A 14,145-nucleotide genomic window follows, 5' to 3' on the forward strand; every position below is an offset into this window, starting at 1 on the left:
AGACTACCTCATATTCCTGCAAAAATGTTAGAATTTTTTGCATAGAAGATTTAGCACCGTCAGTAAAAATGAGAATGTCATCAACAAAAACACTGGTAGTTGACATCCAGAAGCATAATGAATAGAAGGATACTGCCCAATTAGTGCATTTAATTCTCTTGATAAGTATTTAGCAGCCAAAATAAATAGTTGAGGGGAGATAGAATCACCTTGCCGAAGCCCTCTGTCAGATTTGAAATAACCTGTTGTCTTGCCATTGATTAGAACAGAAAACCAACAATTTGTAATGCACCGTTGGATCATATCAATCCATTGTGAGCTGAAGCCAAATTGCTGAAGTACTGTGCAAAGAAAGTTCCACTCTAGCCGATCATAAGCCTTCATTGCCCCCTCTAGCCTTTTTGTCAATTTTCCCAAATAATTCCTATGCTAACAGTATATTATCGTTAATCAATCTTCCTCCCACAAACCCACTCTAGTTTTTTGTAATGATGGATGGTAATAATTTGGCCAACCGGTTGGCTAGAAGCTTTGTAATGATTTTATTCAGTACATTGCAAAGACTGATAAGCCTGAATTCACCCCATGATGAGGCGTTGCTCTTTTTAGGCAAAAGAACAAGAGTAGTGGAGGTAATCTCGCGCAACAGCTTTGCTCCTTTGAAGAAATCCAGAACTACTGCAAGAAGGTCATCTACTAGAATGTCCCAACATGGTTGGTAGAAATATGAGGAAAAACCATCTGGTCCAGCAACGCTATTCTTATCAATATCAAAGATAGCTTGTTTGAGCTCCTGCATGGAAGACAGTGCACATAATCCAACATTATCTGCAGTGGAAACAATAGTAAGAATTAAGGAATAATTGAATCTGGTCATATCACATTGCTCTGACTTCATGAGGGAAGAGAAGAATTCTACTGTCGATTCTAGAATCAAACCTGGTTCTTCAACCTAACTTCTGTTCGGGTTCTGTATCTTAAAAATATTGTTTTTGATTCTTTTTGGTTGCATTCTCATGTGAAAAATTTGGTATACCTCTCACCCTCCATGACCCATTTGACCCCAAATTTTTGCTACCAAAAAGCCTCTTCTATACTCAGATAATGGCTGAGTTAGGCATATGATTTATTAAGAGCAACTCTATTTTCAAGTGACTACTCTTGTTGAAATAATATCTCACTAGCTTCTACCCTTTTTTCAGCCTCTTTCAAATTATGGAAAATATCCCCAAATACTGCTTTATTCCACCATTTGAGATTCTTTTTCAATCTCTACTATTTACCCCAAAAAGCTTTCAAGCCCGTGCCATGGATAGGGAGGCTCCAGTTTGTTTCCACAAATTTTTTAAAATTGTGGTGCTTGACCCATGCATACAGAAAACAAAATGAAGAAGGGACCTTCTCAACAGTTGTTGAACATGAGATCAATAAAGGACAGTGATCACTGCCATTTTTATTCAAATGCTGTATTTTAGTAATGGGAAAGCAAGAAGCCCATTGATGGTTATATACTACCCGATCTAGTCTCTAAAACATCTAGGAATTTGTCCATGTATACGGGGTTGCCTTCAAAGCCACCATCCACTAAGCCACAGTCGAGCAAAGTTGTAGAAAAATCATCCATTGATCCACTATGAGGCATTGCACTGTAAAGTCTTTCTTCCCTCTTTAGTATGATATCAAAGTCCCCACCCACGAGCCATGGTGCATGAATGTCTGCTGAAAGACTTTTCAAACAATCCCAAAGTGGTAATCTCTCAGACCTGATGCATTTGGCATAAATAAAGGAAGCAAAAATAGGATTTGCCAGCCATGGGAAAGATAAACGAACATGTAAACACTGAACATGATTAAATAAAACTTCACACAATAAGTCATATGAACAAAACAACCATATTTTTTAAGAGTAGTTTGTAATAACCTTTTCAAAGGCCAGTTTCCTGTGAAAAAATTTTGCTTTCTAAGCCTCAACCATTGGCTCCAATATAACTAGAATTTTGAATTTATAAAGCAACTTCAATTGTTTGATTCTTCTCTGAGTAACTTTACCTGAGAAGCCTCTTACATTCCATATCAACATATTAATCATGGAAAAGTGTAAGTTGGAGAGTACGTTGAGATAGAATCCAATTTATAAGCTGGAGGCCGACATGATACTATGATCCCCAGAAAGAGCACTGTCAAATTTTTGTCTATTCAAGATTCTTAGGTGCACTTCCAAATCTACATTGTTTGAATGGGGAGGCACTTCACTGTTCTCTTTATCGAGTTCACTAAGTCCCATTTCTTTCAACCTCGTAGTAGGGACTCCAAGGAGTGAAGCTGTCGAGTTATTGTTTCCTGCCTACCTACCTTCCAGATCAACGTGTCCTTCTCCCTCCTACCATTGAGGTAGTGTTCATATATGTGTCTTCCGACTTAGTTGCCCATCAGTTTGGCCCTCCGTAAGCATATTCTCCCCACTCTCTTCTACAAGTTGTCGTCCTTGATCAATGGAGCCTCCACCATTTCATGTTTGTCATATCAGGCATACCCATCACCTTTTAGTAACGATTCTGGTGACATTACCGCTAGTATTCCTTTTTTCTTCAACTTTTTTTTCCTCACCGTAACATTTTCAACATTTTCAACTGCCTATTTTACAAAGTCATGCTCACCACTATTCTGAATACTAGCCAATTCTTCCACTTCTACATCTGAGCTATCCATCACCTAGCCCACCGTTGAAAGCTGGTATTGATCTGCACCCACCGTCCCCTATTCCCTATTTTCTATATTCTGAGTTACCACCCCACCACCAATCGCTTCTTGCCTATGTGGTCGCTTAAGCTTAACTGCAACATTCATATTTTTGGTTAACAAATTACTGTTCACGTGCTCTATTTGCCCCTGTTCTTCGTGCTGCATTGGTTCTTCATCCTCACCGATATCTATTGCTCCAAATCTGTTCGACAACATCATTGGATTACTCCTAGGATCATTTGAAATAATTTCTCGACCCTTATCATCCTTCGCTCTACTTTTTCTAGGTTTTCCAACCGGCTGCCATTTCATACTTTGTTTTTGTCGATCCACTGGCATCATAGCTTTTCTTTTTTCTCTTTTTTGCTTTAGATCTGCTACACTCTCACTCGGCATCTCTACTTCATTCTGTTTCAGGGGCTTATTCTCTAGAGACTTTCCTTGTTTTTCAGGCCTGTTCCCAATCACCAAACAGTTTGTAACCGCATGCCTGACTTGACAACAGTGGGTGTAATAATCTGGAAGCTTCAAAAACTCTACCTTTTACATAAACCCACTAGAAATGGCTCCTGTTTGTTGATCTCTTCTCACAATCCAGATCTGATCCACTGGTGGCTTCTGACAATCAAACTCGATGTAGACTCGAGCCACGCTTAGCCTTGTTCCATTTGCAGTAGCTTCATCCACGAACAAAGGCCTTCCCACAATCTTTGCCATCATCAACAACGCCAATTTTTCATAAAAATGTGCACTTAAATTAGGGAAAGAAATCCATCCAGGAACTAGCGATGATTCCTTTTTCGGTTAGACATCTGGGGACCATTTAAATACTCTCATCTTTTGGTTTGCTATAAACCATACTTGTTTCATCCAGATCCTGTTTAGGTCATGCTCATTTGTTAAATGGATCAAAATATGCTTGTAATCAAGCCAACGAATTTCATATGCGCCGACAAGGCCAATTCCTTTAAAGGCAGCTCGAATATCCTACAGTTTAGGCATTTTGTTAAACTTCCTTGCCATGGAGTGTTTGAACAGCGCAGCTAAAGCTATGATCTCATCGTCAAAAAAAGATGTTGTCAGCTTATCTTTATACCAACATGGTTCACGAGTTGAGGGAATAATAGATGGTTTTTCACCTGCCATTATAGACAAAAAAGACTTTTTTTGGGTACAAGGAGAAATTAGGGATTGGTTTACGTTCTGTATGGCTTGTGGCAAGCCATGAGAGTGGCGATTGTGGGTTTTCTTCTACCACATGGTTAAGGGTAGGTCCTGATTGCCTTGAGAGGCAGATGGCAACTGACGGGATGTTGAGGGGAAAGTTTAGCGGTTAGCCAGTCGTCATTTTTTAGGGTTTGGGAAGGAAGGGGAAATCGTGAGAATTGAGAGCGTTTTCCACTTTTTTTTTTTTTGCTAAAGGTTTCAAAATGTCTTGATGAAAAGGTTATACTTAAAACTCCTTGTTTTGATGTTCAAGTAGTTATTCCTCTAATTTGCAGCATAAACATATATTTATAAATAATTGTAACCCTAATAGGTTTAATATAACCTTTATGTCAATTACCAAATTGCCTATTGTTTAATAGAATGATTTAATTAAATCTTTAAAGTTTCAAACTTTTTTCAATTAACTCCAACTTTGTTAGTATTGTTAGCTTAAATAACTAAGACCAAGAAGGGGTGAATTGTGCTTTTTGAAAAGTCTTTGTAAACTTAGTAAAAATTAAATTTTCTTGAGTTGATTTTCTTCAAACAAATTTGTAGCAATGAAAAATGATTTTTCTTGAAGTAAAGCGTAGCAATGAAAACCAAAACAAAACTAAGAACAAAGACATAAGTATTTTTATAGAGATTCAACTTTCTCAAATGCCTATGTCCTTTCTCTTGGTTTATCAAGGAATTTCAAATCCACTATGAAAAATGCTTTTTAACAGGATCAAGAAAAACCTTTACAATTCCTTTTTCCAAGCTCAAGCATAAACCTCACAATACCTTTTAGCGAGAGTAAGCACAACCCTCACAATGCTTTTTAACGAGAGCAAGCCTAATCCTTACAATGCCTTTTAACAGGAGTAAGCATAACCCACACTAACTTTTCAAGGCTCAGTTAGAACTTTTACAAGAATGTTTACAAGGAGTGATAGCAATAAATGCCTCCTAAAGGTGGTAAGCTAATTCCTTAAGCTTTAAATAAAATGGGTATAAGGAATATGAAGAATATCAGCTCAATAATTGCTTTGAATGCTTGAGGAGAAGACTTAAATGAAAAGCAGAGAGGAATAAATGATTTTGAAGCTTTCTCAAGTGTTGGAGCAAATTTTTCAAAGTCTTCTCTTGTGTCAAATGAGTGGGAAGCCCTCTTTTAAACCTTCTTGAAAGATTAAAGCTGTTAGACACACATTTGATCTGAAAATAATAGTTGAAAGCATTTAATGATGGGCTACCACGTCATTAGGGTAGAGTATAGGAACAAAGAAGTTGACCTTTACTTTGAATTTGCTCGAAATCTAGCTTTGGGGGTTGAGTATTTAATTATGGAGTTGACCCTCTTCTCGAGGCTTCCTCTACTTTTTTCTTTTCTTCCTTTAAGGTCTAGTATTGCTTATGTGTAGTCGATCCTTGCAAGCTTCCTTCAATTTGTATGCATTCAGCCAAGGGGTCAAGTTTTGGTGAAATATAGACGACCCAAAACCTAAGGCTTTTCTTCAATCTCTCTTCATTTGTTCATCTATGGTCGACTATGGGGAAGGTGGAGTCGACCCTTAACCAATGAGATGTATCCTCTTTGTTTGTTCTAGTTAAAGACTCAGTGTTTGAAAATGTTTTGATATTTTCTACATATGAATGACTTGTCAAACATTTTCTAAGACCTTAATGGATTAGTATGAAGATTCAAAACATTTTAGATCCTTGTGATCAAATTCAAATCAAATGTATTTTGTCAAATCAAAACATAAGTCATTTCAAAGCCAACAACTTAATTTTCATATTTTACATTCTCAAATGGCATTATTTAATGTGTGTAACACATTAGGTTCTTAACATGTTGGCAAAAAATATGAATTAAATCCCAAGTTAAATAAGATTAGATAAATCAAGCTCTTTTGCATTCATCATCAATTCCAAATTGATTAATTGAAATTTATAAATCAAGATTGTTATCTGGCAATATATCATGACTATCCAAATATTAAGAAAGAGTCTTTTCAAAAATTAAATATTAAGAAAGAGTAAGAGTGGCTTGACTCCACCTTTCAATGCATAGTTTTCTTGTGTAATTAGTATCGTTTCATCATCTATTATCCTAACAAGACATAGAACATGGTTTAATATATACTTTATATTGTCTTTTTCATATTAGCATTTGAAGCTAGTAATCAACTCATTCTATGAGAATTCAAAAAACCCTTAATCATTCCTCATCATGCCTTAGCATTTGAATACATGCATATGTGGGTAGCTGTCTATGGGTAAGCACGGAGATGGGAAGAGGGAGGTGTTCAACTTTATCTTATAATTTACCAATAATTTGGGATATGAGCAATTAATTATTCCACATGATAATTACCTTCAAATGGCAGTTGATGTGTGAACAACTTGATATCATTACAAAATTAATGATAATTTTACATTTAAGCATTTGACTCATTGGTTGATGCATGATCTCCCTCTCAAAAAGAGTAAGGTTTGAATCCCTCTTTCTCAAATATAAGAAAAAAACTTGATATCATGACATGTTTCCTTTCCTGAAATAGTACAACAGAATTTATAATTATATACACATGTGAAAACCTAATTAAATCATTGTTTATTTATATCAAGGTAACTTGTTTACTAGTTAAATTATGTAAATATGTCTATGTGGTATATCCGGTTTATAATTTTGAGATTTGGATATATACATGATTTTTTTAGTAGCTTTCCATGGTACTGAGGGTGTTTCTACTTCTGCAATTAAATTTTAGCAACAATTTGGAATGGATTACCAGTAATTCCACATGAGTTTTATCGTTATAATTACCTTCAATTTGCAATCAAAATCATGAACAACTTGACATGTTCCTTTCCTAAAATAGTATAACTTTATATGCCAATGGGAAAGATAATTAAATTATGATTTGGCCGAGACTAATTAATCAAATACATTGAATTGGGATCTGAAAGTACTACACCCTCCATATAACATATGAAGTTAATTACTAATGTAATTTGCAAGTGTCTTAGTGTTTATATATATAATTGGGTCTAGCTAGCAATACAATAATGGGAGGATTCGTTTGGCCGTTTAAGGAGTTGAAAAAGGAGTGCACGTGTAGGGCTTTAAAGCAGCATCTTGTATCCGTCCCCAGCATTTAGGGGGAGAAGTATGACAAAATTAGCAATTACAAAAACAAAAATAATGGATTTAAAATTAATAAAACATAAAACTAGAAACATTTTGAGTTGATGATTCCACCGATGATGCCGAGGTAAGAAACAAAACTTCAGACCAAACGAAATGACAAGTTTCAAGGTGAGGGTGGAGCCACAAAGCTCTATTTCCGTAAAAAAAATGTCAATATTTATGCGAAATCATCCTAGGGTTTTGTAATAACTTGTGCTTCATTTATAATCCCATCACATAGGGATGCTATAAAGGATTATATTCATTTTGGTACGCAGAAGAGCTATCCAAATTTTAGTTACACAAAGAGAGATATTCAATATCATAAACCTTTTCCTATTTTCTTTTTTTTTTAATTTGAATTTAAATCTATAAATGAAACTTATAAATTTTAACAATTACAGAGTCTTTTTTTAAAATATATCATACTTTTTTTTTATTTGAAAAAAATTCATTAAACAGGAGATACATATACCGTGAATCAAATGTTTGTGGTGCTAACTTAAGATAATGTGTGCCTCTTAATATAATCTAAACATTTATTGACGTACAGGCTCATGGTTAATTAGAGTATTAATTAATTTCCCGCCCATGGCCAAATATAAAAGTTAATCATTTAGTAGCTGCAGTCAGGTCAACTTTTAGTAGCAGATCAGGTAATTGTGAAAAGGGTCTTCCTTTAAGGATTGGTACTCATCAATTCATCCCCATTCGACCACGATCAATTTTGAATAAGTTTCCAAAATAATCAAATTAATTAAGCTGATCAAGGTACGAAGTCTCTGGAGTTGATGATAATTTATTTGTTTATTTTTAGAGCCACTGCTCAACTCCATATAAATTTGCAAGTTGAAGACTTAATTTGTAGCAATTTTGTTAGAATTTAGAGGGTTTGTCGTAATTAATTAATCACCAAATAGGGCATAGCCTATATGCAGAAGTAGGGGTTATTAGGAAGCAGTGATTAGACTTAATTGCAAGTTGTGTTATTCTAGTAATTCAAATTGATAGTATACAGCCTGACATTTTAATTATGATTGGCTCTCCTGAATCTCATAGTTAGTTTTCAAGAGTTTTGTAAAACTTAATGGAATGACTCTTACATGGAAACATTCATATTGCTCCCCTACCCTACAAGACAACCACATGCAATTCTGCAAGCTTTTACGATTAATATTTATAGAATATATATATATATATATATATATATATGGCAGACATTGTTGGGTTGCATGACAATCATGAAGCCCCAAAAAACAAAAAAGCAAAAGACATAATTTGATGTCTTAATCTTATACATAATTTTTAATGAAAAAACGATTTTATCCGGCTATGTTTTTTCTTGTAAGTAGGGGTGAATTTTCATATAGGAGTCAGGAGGTCATAAGATTGATATTGTCTCTACCATCTACCATCAATAGCATCACTAACATTAATATCGTCACTAGATTTATATATGTTATTTTCTTATCAATTTTAAAAATTTTGTCTAAATAAATTAGTAGAGCCCCCAAACTTAACCTAATGTGCTCATATTCCTTATGTTTGAGGCTCTTACGGTTGAATATGTAGTAACAAGAATGAATTTTATCTAAGGGTTACTAAAATTACAACAATTTAAGTAGGCTTTCTCATATAAATGATTTTTAAGTTAAACTTGCAAGATTATTAGACTTTTCATCACTATATTATCACAACATATGAGTAATATAGTTACTAAAACCAAATTGACAAATATTCAAGTTTCCGGACCTTTTTCTTTTCCAACCGACCTTTTCTATCTATTACATTCTACAAGCTTCTTCTCTTTGAAAATTGTTAGATACCAAAATAATTAACATCACTAGCTTAGACCTTTTCATTTTTCATAATTTAAAACACCATGTAAAAAATTAGAAAGCTTCAAGTTATGGTCTCGAAGTCTCCACTCTATTTTCTAAATTATTTTTTTTAATTTTTAGATATAATTATATTTTTGACTTTCTATTTCCATATATTTTTTTTAATTTAATACATAAATCATTGGATATGATAACACAATATATTAAAAATGTAAATATATATATATATATATATTGTGATTTTATTTCTATAAAACAATGATGCTCATAATTTTAATGAGAAACTGTTGTTGGGCAGAATTTTAGGGAAGGACGAAGTGTAAGTGAGGTGGATTGACGAGAATGACATGGTGCTTAGTAGGATACTAGGTGGCGTCGCCAGTGGGAAAAACTTGGGTTGCTGGGAAAAGGATGGTTTGCACCTTCGTTGTCTTCGGGTTCAAGTCTAGCCCATAACGAAACTTGGCCCAAATGGTGAAACAATAGAAGTAAGCATGCTACGAGGTTAGAGGATTACTAGAATGGAGGGAGGCAGCTAAAGGAGAAAGAACACAACCTTTGCAAGCCTCTGTTTTTAACAAAGTGAAAACATAACATTAACTCAAGAGAATAATAAATAAGGCCTTCATTGTTGGTGAAACAAGTATAATACTTGGAGAATGTTGGAAAGTACAACCCTGTAAGTAATTGGGAGAGGAGAACAAAAGGGCTACGATTAGGAGAATAAATATCTAACTACGGATTAAATTGGGCAGAATTACAATAATAAAGTTTTAACATGATCTTGACGGAATTTAGCAAAGTTCGGATACGTTGGCTTGCTTCATCCTCGGATAAATTACCAAAAATGGACACTCCACGCAAAGCCCTAAACCCTTTAAACTATTTCAACCAAAAACTCCCCTTTCTCTAGTAGACTACTCTTGCAAGTGCTTTCCTGATGAAAAGGAAAAAGAAAATTTGAACCTGTTTTTCTTGATTTCCTTTCTAATGGTGTGAAGGAAAAAAATAAAGGACCGAAGGAGAAGGCAGGAATTGGGTGGTTATGGTCGGAACAAAACACTAGCGAAGATAAGTTGCCTTCCAAAGCTTGATAAGTTTCTCTTTCATTCTCTACTTCATTTGAATCATTTTTCATTTCCATGTTTTCTCTATTCTTTGGTAGTGAGTTAGGGAACAATTTCACTTGGTGTAACTCAGATTGCAAGAAAGGTAAAATGGGTATAAAATTCATGCCACGTCATTTAAGTAAACGAAAACTCCAACGGTGAAGCAACAACAAGATTTATGTGTCTTGCAACATATATTAATTTGAAGCAAGTGTCCATTTTTAATACAAATAAATCCTAGATGTCTTGCAACATATATTAATTTGGGGCAATTGTCCATTTTCAGTATTAATGGATTCAAGATGTATTAAGGTGAAATCCTAAAGGGATGGGGGTAATTTTAACGTTCATCCTTTGTGCAATTGTGAAATCCTGTCTTTTCATATTGTGAAAATAGGTAAAAATTTAAACTTTTATAAATTTTTCCTCGTTGACAATTATCCATGAGAATTCCTTGACATTCAATGTAAATCTCTCCATATTATCGTGTTATGTTCATGGATGAATGATGGCTGAAAAGAATGAATGAAAAAAGGAAGACAGACAGATGAATTTTTGCCAGTATGAACTTGAAGGGTCGACCTCTAATGGTTAAGACAAGACCCTAGTGACTTGGGACTTAAAAAACATCAACATTCTGGAGTAGGGTTGACTACACAAGGCCAATAGTCGACTATAGTAGAAAAATGAAGCCATAATCGACTACCAATGTTAAAAGTTTGAATATAGAGCTATAGATTTGAAAAATAAAAGCCCTAGATTGTGATTTTCTCTCATTGCTCACTTTTTTTCGGCATCCAAACATCCCAAACCCTTTCCCAACCTCTCAAGACTCCATAGGGAAAGATTCAACCTCCTAAACTTGAATCTAAGGTAAGGTTTGGTATTTTTGGGATTCTATCGCAAGGATTTGACCTAACTAAAGGGTTTGGCAACTTTAACTCTTCAAGTCTAAATTTTAGCTAAGAATTTGGGCGTTTTTGTTCTTCAATGAGGTTGTGGAGGTAAGAATGATCAGGTTTCATTATATCTAATTTGGGTTAAAGTATTGAGGATTACTAGCTTGAAACGAAAATATGAGCTTACTCGTTTAGTTTCAAATAAATGGGTTTGTTGGAAAAATAAAAAATTTATGCTAGAAACTGTTGTGATAGGTTGTGTTGAGCTTCAATATTGAAGAACAAGTAAGGTTTGACGAAACAAGGCTTGGATGAATGTTTTTGTCAAAGTAAGTGGATACATCTTTTTAAGTATTTTAATACAATATAGCTAAGCATGTTTTATTGAATTGTTTGACTTGCATAATTTGAATTCCATGTTTCCAATATTAAATTAAATTATTTTTATCCAAATGTTTTTAAAGAGTTGTAAAACCTATATATGTATGTAAATATCACTACCATGGGGGACAAGCCCTTTCAAACGTTTTACTTCAAAAACTTCAACTCCATTATGAATAGAAAGTGAGAAATGTGTATGGACTTATAGATGACAAGTGGATGTAAGTTTCCACCTTTATACTTGATGATAAGCATGATGTTTGAGTATTTTAGGAAGAATATGATCCATGGTAAATTAGTACCTAAATTGTTGTTATGAAAAATAGAGATGAACGCTTAGGTGGAGGTAGATGTTCCCACCCTTAAGCCCATGATACACTTTATATGGTTCCTTGGGATAATATGTGATGTAGTTCCCACATACTTTATAAGAGATTTAAAGGTGTAACATGAGTCTACTTTGATTATGTATTGATGATGGATTGAGATAATACTTTGTATGTGATTATTTCCTAGAGCTTTCACACAGTGTTAATACTTTGAGATAATTCTTTGCCCATTGGAGCTTCCTTTAATACTTGGAGACTCGAATTTTTTTTTAAAGATAGTTTCTAGCTATTATGAGTAGATTTTATGCCTTTTTTGCCATTCTTTTGTCTTCTAGCATTTAAAATCAAATGGGCAGATAGTGATTCGTTAACTAGTTAAAGGTATGCTTTAAGCAATTAAGCCTTTTTCTAACTTGCATGAAAGCTCTGTTCACTGTGTTAACGGATTAAAAAAAACTTTAACCAATTAAAAACATTTTGTTCTTAAACTTCTCCAACCAGCAGTCTTCCTTTAATTGGTTGGTTTTTCCTTTAATTGATTGGGGCTTCTTTTCATTCAACTTTATCTGGTTGAAATAGACATTAACTAGTTAAAATATCTTTAAGTTTATCTCCCATTTAATACTCTTTCAATTGTCAACTACACTTTGAATTTACATTTTGGCGCTTCTAGGTACTTTAATTATTGTGCTTTAACCCATTAATCCTATTTTTCAACTGATTAATACCTTTCTATCTTTAGTTTCCAACATTTTCTTAATTAGTTAAACCCGATGCCAGCTGATTAAAGCATTTCTGCCTTGCTTTCATATTATGCCTAGTTCTACCTTAACTGGTTAAAGCCCCACATTAATTAGTTAATGATGTTCTATTTTCACTAAACATTTTTTTCATCCCCTCTTTAATGCTTAACTCTTCTTTTAAGTTAGCAAGCTTCTTTATTTGCCTTTAATCATCAAATTCATTTAGGGAATTATACTTTATCTTGCACACTCAAGTAGTGAAGCTAGACATCAATGAATAAGGAATATTTTGTTATCATAAAAAACACATGAAGTCAATAAAGCGTACTTGCTGATGTCGCATGGGATACATTTCTCACGAGACATGTGTCCTAAATCATAAGAAGAAAAAAATCACGTGGATAGGATTCCATATCCCTTGACAATTGGATCCATCATTTACTATGAACTAGACCATATGTATCATATGCTATATGTGTTACAAGCAAATAGCCGTATAATCCCTATGAATGCCAGTAGATAATAGTGAAGAATATTCGAAAGTACTTGAAAAGAATTAAAAACATTTTCTTGGTTTATGGAGTGATCGAACTCATTGTGTTGGGTTGTAATGATGTTGGCTTCGAATCCGACAAGCATGACAGCAAGTCACAAGAAAGAAATATATTAACTCTTAATGGAAGAGCGATTACTTGGAATAGTTTCAAGCAGGAGACACCTATTGATTCTACAACTGAGGTCGAATACATCTCTATATTTAAGGCAGCAAAAATGACTGTTTGGATCAATAAGTTCATCAAAAGTTTGGTGTGGTCCTAACATTTTTAACCCAATACTAATATATTGCAATAGAGTCATTGTGCAAGCAAAGGAACCAAGATATCATCAATTATCTAAATATGTTTTTAAGCCATTACCATTGATTAGTTTGATCATATATCATTGTGACATAAAGACTAAACATGTGCCCACGGAGGATAATCTAGCAGATCCTTTCACTAAGGCCTTATCCCAAAAGAAACATATTTACCTCATGGAAAGCATAGGTATTAAATACATAGGTAATTAACTTTAATGCAAGTGGGACATTGATAGAGTCGATGTTGATAGTGCAGTTGTATGCTTTACAAGCTAATTGGTTAATTATGCAAAAATACATCTACTATTTCAACATTTATTATAAGGCATTCTTTATTTTCAAATTGACTACACATGTCGACTAAGTGAAATAGAATCCATGGAGTATTATAAGCTTTGCAAAAGGTATTGTAAAGAGTTATAATTATGAGAACCTTATTATATCAAAGCATTATTCCTAAATTGTTCCTACTTGAAGTTTTATTAGGAAAAATAGATATGTAATAAACATACAGACTGACTCATGGTTATGTTCCTCACTTATTAAGGCATCAATCTCATAGATTGAAGTATGGGGATACTTGAACTAAAATGTAAATGCTTGTTACAAGAGCAAGTTCACTAAACATGACTTTCTATGAGAATTTCATTTGATATTTCACTTAAGTGCTTATGAAAAAATTCTCATGTAACAATTGTGCAAGTGACCTTTAGACTTGAGGTCATTAGGTTACCTTATATCTGTAGTGTTATGCTTTAATATTGTATAAAGTGATCCTAGTCAAAGATACTCCAAAAAAAATGGATATTGGGTATAGAATGAAATACATAAAGGAAAGTCAATTATCAATAGAAG

This window comes from Theobroma cacao, chromosome 3 (assembly GCF_053813885.1).
Source record: "Theobroma cacao isolate CCN51 chromosome 3, ASM5381388v1, whole genome shotgun sequence".
Lineage (NCBI taxonomy): Eukaryota > Viridiplantae > Streptophyta > Magnoliopsida > Malvales > Malvaceae > Theobroma > Theobroma cacao.